Source organism: Scardinius erythrophthalmus, assembly GCF_964197995.2.
Source record: "Scardinius erythrophthalmus genome assembly, chromosome: 14".
Lineage (NCBI taxonomy): Eukaryota > Metazoa > Chordata > Actinopteri > Cypriniformes > Leuciscidae > Scardinius > Scardinius erythrophthalmus.
Genome location: NC_138234.1, coordinates 23,352,058 through 23,365,705, shown reverse-complemented (window position 1 = coordinate 23,365,705; position 13,648 = coordinate 23,352,058). Strand labels below are relative to the sequence as shown.

The following is a 13,648-nucleotide window of genomic DNA, read 5'->3' as shown; positions in this document are numbered from 1 at the left end:
TATATATATATATATATATATATATATATATATATATATATGAAGAGTTCAGATGCAAAAGCCTCAAAGTGCCATCTGAAATTTTCTTCTAGAAAGATCATTTTTATAAAGCTTGTATATTTAAGTTAAGTAATTTCACTTAAATGACAATAAATAGTTAATTTGCATTGCCATTTAAGTGAAATTATTAAACTTAAATATACGAGCTTGATAAATAACTTGTACTTAAATAAATAGCTTGATAATTTTTTTTAAATAACAATATATTCCTTTATATATTTTGTTGTTATTCAATATTAAATACATTTATTATATATTATAGTAATTTAATGTAGACACACACAGTTATATATATATATATATATATATATACTTTTTTTGTATATTTATTTATATATATATATATATATATATATATATATATATATATATATACATACTTTTTTTGTATATTTATTTATCATTTTCTTTTATTTTACAGGATTTGAAGAGTGAAATCTCAAAAGGAATTTAACTTTTTCTTTCAAAACAAACAAGAACAACACGAATGGATTTTTTTGAAGACATATCAGCATTTATTTTACGAAGATGTTCGGTACAGAGGAGGATTGCGGGTGAACCGGCACCAGTGGACAAACCACACTCGGCACAGCGCACGAAAGACAAGAGGAAGATCTCTCTAAAGACAGAGAACTCAACATGTCCTGTCTCTCGCTGAGCTTCGAACCGTCAGTCAAGCAACAAACAAAAAGAAAAAAGAAAAAAAGCGAGAACAACTTCGATTTCTATATACATATTATACACACATATGCTATTTAAAGGAAGAGGCGCTTATGGCTTTTATCACACTGGACAAATGAGGGTTAAACTTGAAGACCAAGGAAAAATGCAGTGGAAAAAAAAAGAAGTTCTTCTTGTCCCGCTAGTGGACTTTCTTTCTCTTTCCCTCTTTCTTTTTCTCCTGTCACCGTCTTTCAGCAAACGCAGGACATTCTGTGGTCACCGAGGTTTCCATGCCCTCAGTGAAACTGATCAATCTTTCACCCCAAAGGGACCAAAGGACCAAACATTTTTATTCCTCAACAGAAATATATGGTATTAATAACAATACTAATACTACAAACTACTACTAATGACATAAGTAAAAAAAAAAAAAAAGAAAAAAAAAAGCATAAATATTCGCTTCAGGTCGGAAGAGGAAAGGGATTTTGATTTCTTTTCCTTTTACATTTATAGCTACTGGGTTTCAGAATATTTAAACAAAATAGAAAAAAAAATGAAGAAAAAAAGTATTTTAAAAGCTATACTATTTTAGTGGAGTAGAATATGTGGATTGGAGATTGTTAGGAGCATGTTCAGTCATTTTCATTCATGATGAAAAAAAGAGGGAGGGAAGGGTCCATCATCCATCGTCTTTTTTTTTTTTTACTAATTTTTTTTTTTACTCCGATGTCAGAAATAGGCCACATTCCAGAGAGCAAATGCTGAGTATCTGACTATCTATATATGCATGTGCGAAGTGTTGCTGGTTTAGCGAAACCTTGGGTAGTTATTCAGTACACATAAACTAACATATTTATCCAATAAAAGCTTTACTTATCGAGCAGAATAAGTACCTGTGGCTTCAACGCAAACTACTCGCAATATAACTGCTGTACCATTGCACAGGTAAATAATCCGAAAAATACAGTTAACGCTTGACAGGGATGGGAAATGTTCATTTTGTTTTTGTGCGCCGATTTAGTGCTTTTTCTGCTAAAGTTTGATTTCATCAGGTTTACGATCGTGCTTTGTAAAGTATCGCCCAACTTTACCATTACGAGGGACCAGCAGAGCTTTCATATCGTCCATTTTCGTGCATCTTTCAAGAACAAACTCATCGCACGGTTGGTGCCAAATGCTGAATATCAACTTGATAAAGCACACTGGTAAGTGAACAAGCAGTTACATAGATACCAAGCCTTAAACCCTAACACAGCCCACAAAATGTCCTAGTTGAGGTTCGTAACAGACCAATAGAAGTGACAAACTTGTAATTGCTTACAATTTCTGAAGCACATCAGAATTTTACAGGGACCATCTTCAAAAGAATAATCAAATTTCGCCTCGGAAACCTGCACAATCAATTCCGCATTGATTTTTTTAAAGTTCATTTCGCTAATAAATGAGTTTAAGATATAGAAAACGCCGCGGGACAACTAGTTGAACCCGTATTTCTAAGAATATGCTTCTCAGACTGGTATGGATTAGCTTGACACTAACTGTCTGCAAAGGTCTAATGAGCAGCCTGTAAAGAGCTCACCAACAGCTTGCAAATAGCAGCCATGGGGGGTTACAGTTGGAGCAAACTGATCCATCAATGAAAAAGCCACAGAGTCTGACATTATAGTGTACTTAACCGCAGCTGATGCTTTGCTCTCAGACAAGTCACAAATATACACAACTCTGAAGCACTTGACAAGAATCTTAAAGACCCCGTGAAATCAAAATTGGAGTTTAGAATGCTTAGTTTGTGTGTTAGCTCTGAGGCTAATGTTACCTCATTTACAGTCTTCTGGGGAAACGGACCAAAATATCATTGACTGCAAATTTAAAAGTCTAGGATGAAGTCAAAATTGGAGTCGGAATTGGTGGCTGTTTGTTAGCTTGGAAAACAGGCCAAAACCATTTGGATTTTTTTGTCCAATCAGATGCTCTTGAGTCAGAATGCCCCTCCCACTAATTCTGCTGTACCTGCAACTAACTACACAGAAAAATGTATTAATTAGTCTTTTTTTATTATCGATGTCCAGTAAAATGATCTAAAATATATATATCATAAATATATGACTAAATTGCATCTTGAATATGTCTATTGTGTCTCCTCAATAGATTTATTTTTAAGTGTAAAATTAGACAAAATACTTGTTAAGTGTAGGATTTGCGGTTGGCTATTTAAAACAAGTTGCCATGACCCAACTTCCTGTTTTAAAATGAAAACGCATCAACTCGCCAGACAATTTCATGGGGTCTTTAACTATTTTCCTGTTCTTGTTTTTCTATTCATCTAAAGTTCTTAATACATTTATTTATTTATTTATTTTTTTCAGTTTTATCCACGCCGCCGTTCCGCTCCGCTCGCCGTTTGCCAACTCGTCAGTTCCGCACTGCCTTCGTAGAAATGCCAAAACGAAAGATAATATATTGACAGAAGTACAGGAAGTTCAGGTCCTCACGGAATTCACAAATAAACCGGAATAGATGCAAAAACAGAGCTCTAGAATTTAGGTAGGACAGAAAAGCACATGTTTTGACCTCATTTGATTTCCACTGTGGATATTTGACCTGTTTGTCTTACCTAAAAATATATCTGTATGTTAAATGTTTAATCTCCCGGACGTCAGAAATAAGTTTCGCTGGTAAACATTAACGTCGCCTGTATATCACAGCCGTTTTTTAGCCTCAGGTCGCGCCGGAATGGATCGCATTCGATTCACAGGTTATAATGGCCTTTTTCTGCTGAACTCTCTCCATTTCATCTCCCCTCTCCTGTCCTGTGGTGGCATATCAGAACGCCGTGATATACAGACATGCAGCCCTCGGGCATCGGCGGTCTAATAACCTCAAGTTGCAAGGGCCTTCCTCGCAGAATCTCTCCATGCCAGATGTGAATTATTAAAATCAAATTAAATTTGGCCTGCATGTAAAAGCAAGTGTAATACAAATTAAAAATGGCAACTAGTGCCTGAAGTTTAATAAGTTTGAAGGATGATATCATTACAGCTTGAAAGAAAAAAAAATGAGATTGGAAAGGCATATAAAATGAAACTTGATGTGTTGAAAGGTGAACCGACGGCGTTAATACAAATTGCGTTTGCGAGAAACAAGGGGGGGGGGGGGACGTTATGCACTACAGGTATTTCTGGAGAAACCAGACCACCAGCATTTCATACTTGCGTTTTTCTCATTCAAACCACGTTCACGTTTCGTTGCTCAGATCTTCATGCCGAACTTTGATCTGTGAGCATGCTCAAGGGGGGAAAGGGTGGGAAAGCTTCGGGGGGGTTAAAGTGTTATAAAGGTACTACTCATATTAACGATATGATTCTTTAACTATGGTTTGTATGCTAAGGAAAGTAGCTTATTATAGATATGAAATCTGTATATTAGGGAACAGCAGCACATTTCTCAGATTCTATGGGGGAGTAGTCGGTGGGCGGGTGGCTTTCGGGGTGGGGCGGGGGTTTCTTTGCTTTATAAAGATCATGTTAAAGTTCTGGTTTTCTCAGCACAAAGCATAAGGAAATATATATCAAGAGTATTGATTTTGCTGTGTGAAATGTGCAGTGGGAGAGCCAGGCATTCCCTGCGCTGTTCTTAAAGCCTGGATGAGACAATGCTGTTTACAGTTGTTTTCGGTTTCCTTGTTAATGTTTGTTTGATATTTTCCAAGAAAAGAGAACGAGAGGTGCACCATCTGTCTCTGCGATGTGATCGGTGCTGCATGAACAACTGAAATGGACAGTCTTTCTGTTTATTTATTTATTTATTTATTTATTTATTTTATTGAGACAGAGAAGATATGTCCGAGACAAATGCCTGAGAAACCAAACATCCCGTTGACATTTCTCAAATACTTGCTGCTTACATTGTTTTACTGTTAGGCCTACTCATCTAATGATTTGCCAATTCATTTATGAACGTTTATATATTTATTTATTTATTTATTTATTTATTTATGACAACAATCTGTTTATGAATCGCCTATTTATTGGTTACGTTTAGAAAATGTATGCATTGAAAAGAAACACTTAATGGGCTTCTCTCTTTCTCTCTTTTTTTCAATTTTACAATAAAATTTTAAATTTAAGTATGAAGTCTATTTGTGTTTGGTTCTTACAGTAGTATTTATCGCATTGTATTGAGCATAACATACAGAGTTGTGAAAAGGTAAGCACAAAATCCTCTTAACACCATACTGAAACATTATTTGTACGGTGTTGATTGTTGTTTATGTCACATGATTGTACTTCTCATGCAATTACCGCCATGTAATCGTAATTTCGAGATGACGTACTCGGAGCTGTTAAAGGAGAACTCCGGTCAATTTTAACATTGAGCTCATTTTTTTGTACATTTGGAGTGCTGTCAATACAGAGAACAACGACAAAAATCGGTGTTGCCTACACCGTGTTATCCTCTTTTTAAAATTTGCACCCTGTTGACTTCAAGGGGGCAAGTTTTAAACCTGCTTTTAGCCTCTTAACATCCTTGATGTGTCATTACAAGTGCACAGGTCATGTGAGTGATCACGGGTTAATCTGACTGCAGTAGATGTGAAAGATATTAATAAAAATGATGTTATTTCAGCCAGCGCACATGCCTGTATTTTCATCCTGTTTTCGGTTGAAGTCCATAGTAATCGATTGACGAGTTCACACGCATAGGCTTAGTAGGCTACCTATGATTACGCGTGTGAACTTGACAATCGATTACTATGGACTTCGACCGAAAACAGGATGTAAATACAGGTATGTGTGCTGGCTGAAATAACATAATTTTTATTAATATCTTTCACATCTACTGCAGTCAGATTAACCCGTGATCACTCTGAAGGAATCACTCACATTGGCTGTGCACTTGTAATGACACATCAAGGGTGTTAAGAGGCTAAAAGCAGGTTTAGTACTTGCCCCATTGAAGTCAACAGGGTGCAAATTTTAAAAAGAGGATAACACGGTGTAGGCAACACCGATTTTTGTCGTTGTTCTCTGTATTGACAGCACTCCAAATTTACAAAAAAATTAGCTCAATGTTAAAATTGACCGGAGTTCTCCTTTAACTGAAAATGATACGCTTCTGTGGAAGAACTATCAACGCCTAAATAAATCTGCAGCAGTCAGGTGTTATAGCGGTCTTGTGATACAAGTAAAAGGTCTCCGAATATTCCCAGTTTACAAGCTGTAATGCTTATTTGACGTGGCGTGTCTCCGATTCATTCTAAACTGTTCTCTCCGTCATATGTAAGCTAAGGGCCGGTTCACACAGAACGCATTTTAATGCGCTGTTGAAAATGTGAAACGCAGGTCAGTGGAGTGAAAAAAAAAGAAAGGTCTAGAGACGTGAAGTTCCCATAGACTTGTAAAGTCTGATTCATCCTAGTGAATTGGTTAGTCCTGAACGGTTCATTCATTAGGTTCACACTAAATGGATCGCTCTTATTTCAACGCATTCTCATCCTTGGGCATCATATACTGACGCTTTTGACATTTGGTCTACATCGAACGCACCTGGCACCCTTTAGCGTCAATATGAGACGCACAGAGCTTTGTTCGGATATGGGTAGGCCTCATTTAGTTCGGTTGAATCGCACTAGAGTTCGTTTTCCCCACTGGTGCGGTTCGTTTGGGCAGGTGTGAATGCGGCAATCGCACTCGGGTGTGCACCAAAAGCGGACCAAACAAGCGCACGAGACCTGCTCGAAGAGGTGGTCTCGGTATGTTTTGAAACGAACTCTGGAGCGGTTCGTTTGTGGTGAGAACGTGATCCGACCTTGAACAGAACCAACTGCCAAAGAACTGCGCATTTTTGTACTAAACCAGTTGCCGTAGTCAGCTGCGCTGTGATTATGGGATGAGGAGAAATGTTTGTTGACAGTTTGCACTCGCGGACAAACTTTAAGTTGTGAGCATAGATATCATATAAAGGCTAGATGTCTCGTCCGCGCTGCTGGCCAATGGAGCTCGACATCCGCACACGGCGGCCATCTTACAACAGGGTGCTCGCTCACTCATAACATGGTCCATGTACTTTTAAATAACCATAACTTGCTAAATTTTCTACCGATTTTCAAACGGTTTGGTTTGTTATAAACGTCAAAGATGTAGCTATTTTACTGCATACATATGAATAATTATGTTCAAAATGTTTAAGCATTCAGAATTATAGCCACGTTAATAACGTTTGTAAGAAACCAAACCGTTTGTAAATCCGTCCAGATTTCAGCGAGATAAGAGGATTTGTGTGATGAAAGATGGCCGCCGGTGATGCCGGAAGTGACTCCGCCTTAAGACATCTAGCCTTTATATGATATCTATGGTTGTGAGGAGGTGCTGACAGAGCCTGATAGAAATTATTAACAACCGCATCCTCGCTTCATTCTCAAATAATCTTGTTTGTCTAAAGTGGTGTAGTAGACAAACTATATAATAAAATATGACGAAGGATACAATCAGCCCACGCAGTCGTCTCTCCATAGTAAACAGCGGCGTGTTATCTGCCGGATTTCCCCGCACGTTAATTCTGACCAAACGAAGTGCAGTTATGGACATGCCAGACATATCTGGCCAACGAGTGATGTGGATGTATAGTCACGTGACTGCATTTTGGTTTGTTTTATCAACTCATAAACTGATTCGGACCAGAGCGATCAGTCTGGTGTGAAAAGGAACCAAAACGCCTGAAAAATGCTACAAAGTATAATTTTTCACCCTTGGTCCGGACCAAATGAACTGAACTACAGATGTGAAAGCACCCTTCTTAGACCGCTAGGAGGCGCCTTCTGGCCCATGTCTATCTGCGTCTCATATTGACGCTAAAGGGTGCCATGTGCGTTCGATGTAGACAAAATGTCAAAAGCGTCAGTATATGACGTCCTAGGATGAGAACGGGCTGCTTATTTATATGTAGCTAGGTTCGACAATTCATTTTAGTGAATTAGTTCATCCAGAATGGTTCTGTTTTTCAAATGTAGTGTTGGAAAGCCTGATTCCCTCTAGTGAATTGGTTAAATCAGATGTTTTCTGTAAATAAAAGAATGAAAAGATTCACCAATTCAAGTCCTTCCATGTAATTTAGGGCTTTTATAGCAGAATATTTAGTTAATCGCTTAAATTGTTTTAAATGGTTACAGTTTGCACTTCAGAAAGTGTAATATAATGTAGGTCTAGAAGTAAATAGTCCATACTGTGAAGACAGATATATGAAATAGTGAATATACAATTTGTCTGGCAGCTGAAATATGGGAAGAGAATAAATGATGTGGTTGAAACATTACAGTAATGAACTGAGAGAGAGAAAAGAAAAGAAAGGGGAGAGACTAAAAAGTGGAGGCAGTGGCTCATGAAATAAATTGGCCCAATTACAATAAAGTGTGGCTCTTGGTCAGCGTGCGGGCCGAGCAGTTCATCTTTATTACAATCTGTTAATGAAAATCAATCCTCCTCCTGATAGACTCTTATCTCCACGGCCTCTGAGCGCCTCACACGCGAGAAGATAATAAATTAGGGTAATATTGCCTTTGATGAGGGAGTGAATTGCAAATTATCATAACTTTCCAAGATTTATGATACAGATGCCTAATTTTCAGGCTTGGTTTTCCAGGCTTGGAGGTGTAGAGGGGCCATTTGTTAAAAAGTTCTGTAGCGCAGACTTATTAACAAATAGTATGCAACGTGGAACCTGAATGTCTAGAGTAAAAAAACAAAAGTACAAGCAATTAAATATATTAGAAATAAATCAATATGGAACTGCATCTGCAGGCCATTTTGATTTCAGTAATGTAACCATTTTTCCAAATGAAACTACAATTTCACCGGGAATAAAAATTATGTATCTCATGTGACGTCAGCCGAAAAGGAAAGTTGTTTCATAGAGGATGAGTTATGACAAAAGGTTACAAAGACATGCAAACATTTTCTTCAACCCTTGTGTTCTGTTCAAAACCCTATAACACTTGTGATGTTCCCGGTCAAAAATGACCGGCCTATAAAAAATAGCTTATAAATCTCTTGTTATGCTATATCATCAACCAGTGTTGGATTCAATCTTTTTGTCAACTTGTTCTCTTTCAATTAGGACTAGTTTTATATTTCTATTTGCATCTGATTAATCGTAGGCCTCATTTATTTGAGAGTAGGCATCTCATTTTTTGAGTAAAAAAAGTATTATTTATGAATAATTTTGGAAATATTAAATAAAATGAAAAAACTTTTGAAAAACTTTTATTGTGTACAAAATGGCACAGAGTCACACTTGTGTTCCAGTTCATAAATGGCCGGCCATTGAAAGTGAATGGGAGAGACTGAAAATAAGAGAAAAATGTAGTTTTCAGGAGCATGTTACCTGCAGTGGCCCTGTTTCAAAAGAATCTTTCTTTCATGTTCTTTGTTTCATCACAGTTTTCTTGCTTGTCATTCATTTTGTAGCAGCACAATGGTGAAGAAGCTCTGTGTGCCTGATGTTCTTCATCAGATCATTGATCGAGACACTAGTGAGGAGGAGGCGATGCAGGATGAATCTTGCAGTGAAGGAGCATTAGATTCTGGTCGAAAGATGGAACTTTGTCCTGGTCTTCATCCCCCCCTGTGAGGCAAGGTAGGATTTCTTCTGAGATTCATCCTGCATCGCTTCCTCCTCACTAGAATCTCGATCAATGACCTGATGAAGAACATCATGCACACAGAGCTTCTTCACCATTCTGCTGCTACAAAATGAATGACAAGCAAGACACTGTGAAGCATTTATATGTGTCTGTGCTATAACATCTTTATTTGTAAATCTTCGTCTTTTTCTGTGTGAGAACATCAAAGAAACGCAAATCAACTGAAACGCAAGTATCAAATGCGAAATGCAAGTAACTTTGTGGGCGGGTCTTGGGCGCTGTTGCTATTATACCGGCGGGATAAATGACTCTTGCGCCCGACGCAAATCTAAAATGGGTTGGTCTGAAGTAGCTACATTACTCATAGGTGTGGTTTCAGAACATCATCTCACATTCCCTTTAAAAGCAGGCGCACTTGTTCCATGGCGGAATGCTATTATAACGGCGGATTTGCCAGACGCGCGCCAGGAGCAGTTCACAGCCGAGGACACCGACGTTCTCGTCAGTGCCGTAAAAGACAGAGAAGTGACATTGTATGGGGATGGAGAAACCCACACAGATTAGCTTCGGTTAAACAGGCGTATAATAATTTGGGTAAATGTGTCAGCTAGATTTATGCCTATTTTTTCACATCTTAATGGACACCACAATGATTTCCCTCGTGTGGAATATTTTTCCTTGTAATTATGTATGGTTTGCAAACATGGCAACTGCTGCGTCTGTGTGTAGAGTAGAGAAGCAAAGTGTTTGCGCGTTGTGCACACGCTACATTATGGCCAAGCATGCACCCTTAAAATAGCATCTGAATAACGCGCCACTGACTTTAGACTAGGTTTTTCCTCATCTGTGGCGGAATTGTTTTCTGAAACTGCAAAACAGCACCAGGGAACGTTTGCGCCGGAACACGCCTCCTCTTTTCGCTGAACCGCCCCCGGGAGCGCAAGTTCATTCCCTAATTCACCGACGTGCGTCTGTGGAGGGAAAAGTCTGCTGTGCGTCGGGTGCAAAATAGGAATGATACAGTACATGTGTCGGTGTACAAAGTCAATTGCGCTGGGTGCAAGATAGGGCCCTAAACATTAAAGTAGACTAGTGTGATCAACAGTGCAAATTATTTTCATATTTTATTTAATATTTCCAAAATTATTCATAAATAAAGATTTTTTTACGCAAAAAATGAGATGCCTACTCTCAGATAAATGAGGCCTATACAATTAATCAGATGCAAATATAAAACTACTCCTAATTGAAAGAGAACAAGTTGACAAAAAGATTGAACCCAATATATTGGGTGATAATATAGCATAACAAGTGATTTATAAGCTATTTTTTGTAGGCCGGTCATTTTTGACCGGGAACACCACAAGTGTGACTGTGCCATTTTTTACAAAATAAAAGCATTTCAAAACAAACACCCTTATTTAACATTAAAGCACACTAGTGTGATAAACAGAGCAATTTTCCTTCATATTTTATTTAATATTGTGAAAATTATTCATAAATAATGCTTTTTTTACTCAAAAAATTAGATGCCTACTCTCAGATAAATGAGGCCTACGATTAATCAGATGCAAATAGAAATATAAAACTAGTCCTAATTGAAAAGAAAACAAGTTGACAAAAAGATTGAATCCAATATTGGGTGATAATAATGAGAGATTTATAAGCTCATTAAGAAAATTGTCACACACACACACACACACACACACACACACACACACACACACACACACACACACACACAAAAAAAAAAACATTTGAGTAGTAATACCCTTTGTGATTTTAATTTATATATTTTTCTGTTAAGTTTTATTTCTCAGACACTTATTCAACAATGTCTGTCACGAAGTAACATTATTTAAAGCCCAAGAATCCCATACAGCATCTTTAATGTATCCAGTAAGACTTTAAATGCTCGCGTTTATGGTTTCTAATTATTAATTAAAAAGGTATTCTTGTAAAAAGAGCCATCCATCTATCAATTATCAATCAACGTGCGGACATGTCCCGTTCTGTCTATTTATCTTGCCAAATATCCTATTAATGTCAAATTAATTTTTCCAGTGTGATTATAATCACTCTAGAGGCTTATTTTAATTCATTAGCCCAATAATTGTCCTTGTTTATTAGATCAAAGTGAGCGAAGAACAAAGTGGATTCTCCTTTTTTACACATTTGTTTATATACCTCATTAAATACTGTATATAGAACAGAAGAGCATAATCATTATAATAGGACTAATTAAAAGACAGAATGCATTGTAAAGCAGGAAGACCAAACACATTAAACGTGATATTAAAAACACAATAAAACTGGTGTAAAAGAATCATATAGCTGTCAGCATGTTAGCAACAGGTCTGCGCTAAATGCATGAGATGATTTCTGACAGCTCTTAGCATGAAGAACCTGCCTCTTTTCTTCTGCTCACATCGGGCGCAGTTAAAACTTGAGAGTGATGGAGTGCCGAGAGCGGTGAAGTACAAGAGAAGGGCAGTGTTGGAAAACGCTTAGTTTAGCATGATGAATGTGGTTAAACTGACGACGTTTTAATCTCCGTCACACGACCCCCGTCAGTTCCAGAGGCCTGAAGAGTCCTTAACTTTGCAGGAACATGAGCAATGGACGCACAAACAGCATTGCTGAAAAAGTGAAGGGCAAACGTCAACGGTGTTCATGGCTAACCGGTCAGTCCTAGAATTTGTGTGGTTCTGTTTGTGTCGTCGATAAATCAAGTCCAAAAAAATCTGTCCACTAACTGAAAATGGCCTAAAAAAAAGGTATATATATGATGTTGACAGAAATCTTGATTCTAATTGGTTGGTAGCTGTAGCAATGCATTGATTTATTTGTTTATATGACACTTTTTACTTTTCCGGGTTTCTCTGAAGCGGAAGTCATCATAGTTGGGTAAACTTCTATCCACCTTATTTTTCAACATGGAAGTAAGCTGTACGGAAATGACGAGAAGAATAACAAAGTGCTGTTAAGTGCGCTACAAACCAATGTGTTTTTTTATTACGGCAATACATTAAAATAATAGGGTAAAAATACCTGCTAGTGGGCCGCTATACATAAGCTGTCCACCATATTGGAACGGTCAAAGCCAGTCCGTGAACATTCGAGAGCAAGACTGCAACCGTAAGCTGTATGAATCTCTATATATGAAATAAATTCCAGCAAAGTAACATAGTAAAAACATGTAATATTGAGTTAATACATATAAAAACAAAACCAACACACTCACCTGTTAAAGGTTATCCTATTTCTTCGGAAAATTTAAATCTCTACGATTTCTCAACCAGAAGCTGCAATGTTGGAGCATCATTGATTCTTACTGTGAGTGACGACACGCTGACGGTTGCAAGATGGCGGGTCCGCCTACTTGTCTGGAGCGGTTGAATGAGGAATCTACGTGTACATATCTATGGTTGCAATGCGTTGATTTGTTTATATGACCAGGCATTTTCACATTTCCAGGTTTCTCTGAAGCAGAAGTCATCATGGTTGGGGAAACTTCTATAGTGGTGAATGTAGGCTCTTTTTGTGTGAGTGTGTGTTCCCATTTGCTTAAATAGCAAAAGTAAAACTCCAAAAAATAATAAGTAAAACTCTAACTGTATACGTTAGAGAGATATTGATAAGGGCAGTAAGAACGAAGAGAGAAAGATGTCAACTTTACCGTCACTACCACAGCCGCTGTGTTAGAAACACCCTCAGCAGCATTAACTAGTTTTTTGTAATTTGATGCAAAGGTAATATTATACCTAGTATAGTGTTATGAATGTACATACATTTTTACGATTACGATGTTGGATTTACGATGCCGATGACCGTTAAAACGCGTCATCACAGTCTGTGAAAAGGGTCGTTTCGCTCTGGAATACTTGATTCTGATTGGTCAGTCGAGGTGTTCATCATCACAAGCAACCTATTTCCTATGATTTTTCTTTGCTAATTTTTGTCTCTCAAATTACTCTGCAGCATTTTTCTTCTCATATAACAAGAGTAATTTCGACTTGAATTATTTTTTCATGTTATTTATTTGGTAAGTATTTTTCTAACAAATGGCTGACTGCACATTATCTTTTACATAAATAGCGCTAAAAAGTGTTCTGATGACATTACCTCAAGTTCTCATGGTTGCCAGTAAGACACTTTAACACTGGTGTAGAGAGAGTTGTTAAGGACAAAACCTGAAAAATGTCGAGTTACACAAACTTTCAACTATATAGCACCCTCTATGGATTGGAAAGCGTCATATTCAGGGGAGGAAAAAAAGATCATGAG

At 37.5% G+C, this 13,648-nt stretch overlaps 1 protein-coding gene across 5 annotated transcripts in view; it reads left to right on the top strand.

The window, feature by feature from the left end:
• celf5a (cugbp, Elav-like family member 5a) overlaps window positions 1-1,143 on the top strand; it is a 212,718-nt gene extending 211,575 nt beyond the window's left edge. For 4 of the 5 annotated variants that reach the window (XM_081385147.1, XM_081385148.1, XM_081385145.1 and 1 more), the window contains exon 12: window positions 482-739. The gene's annotated coding sequence lies outside the window, so the exon portion shown is untranslated. Of the gene's footprint in view, window positions 1-481 lie in introns of all 5 variants that reach the window. The other variant, XM_081385149.1, reaches the window with a different exon arrangement.
• Window positions 1,144-13,648: the final 12,505 nt, after the last annotated feature.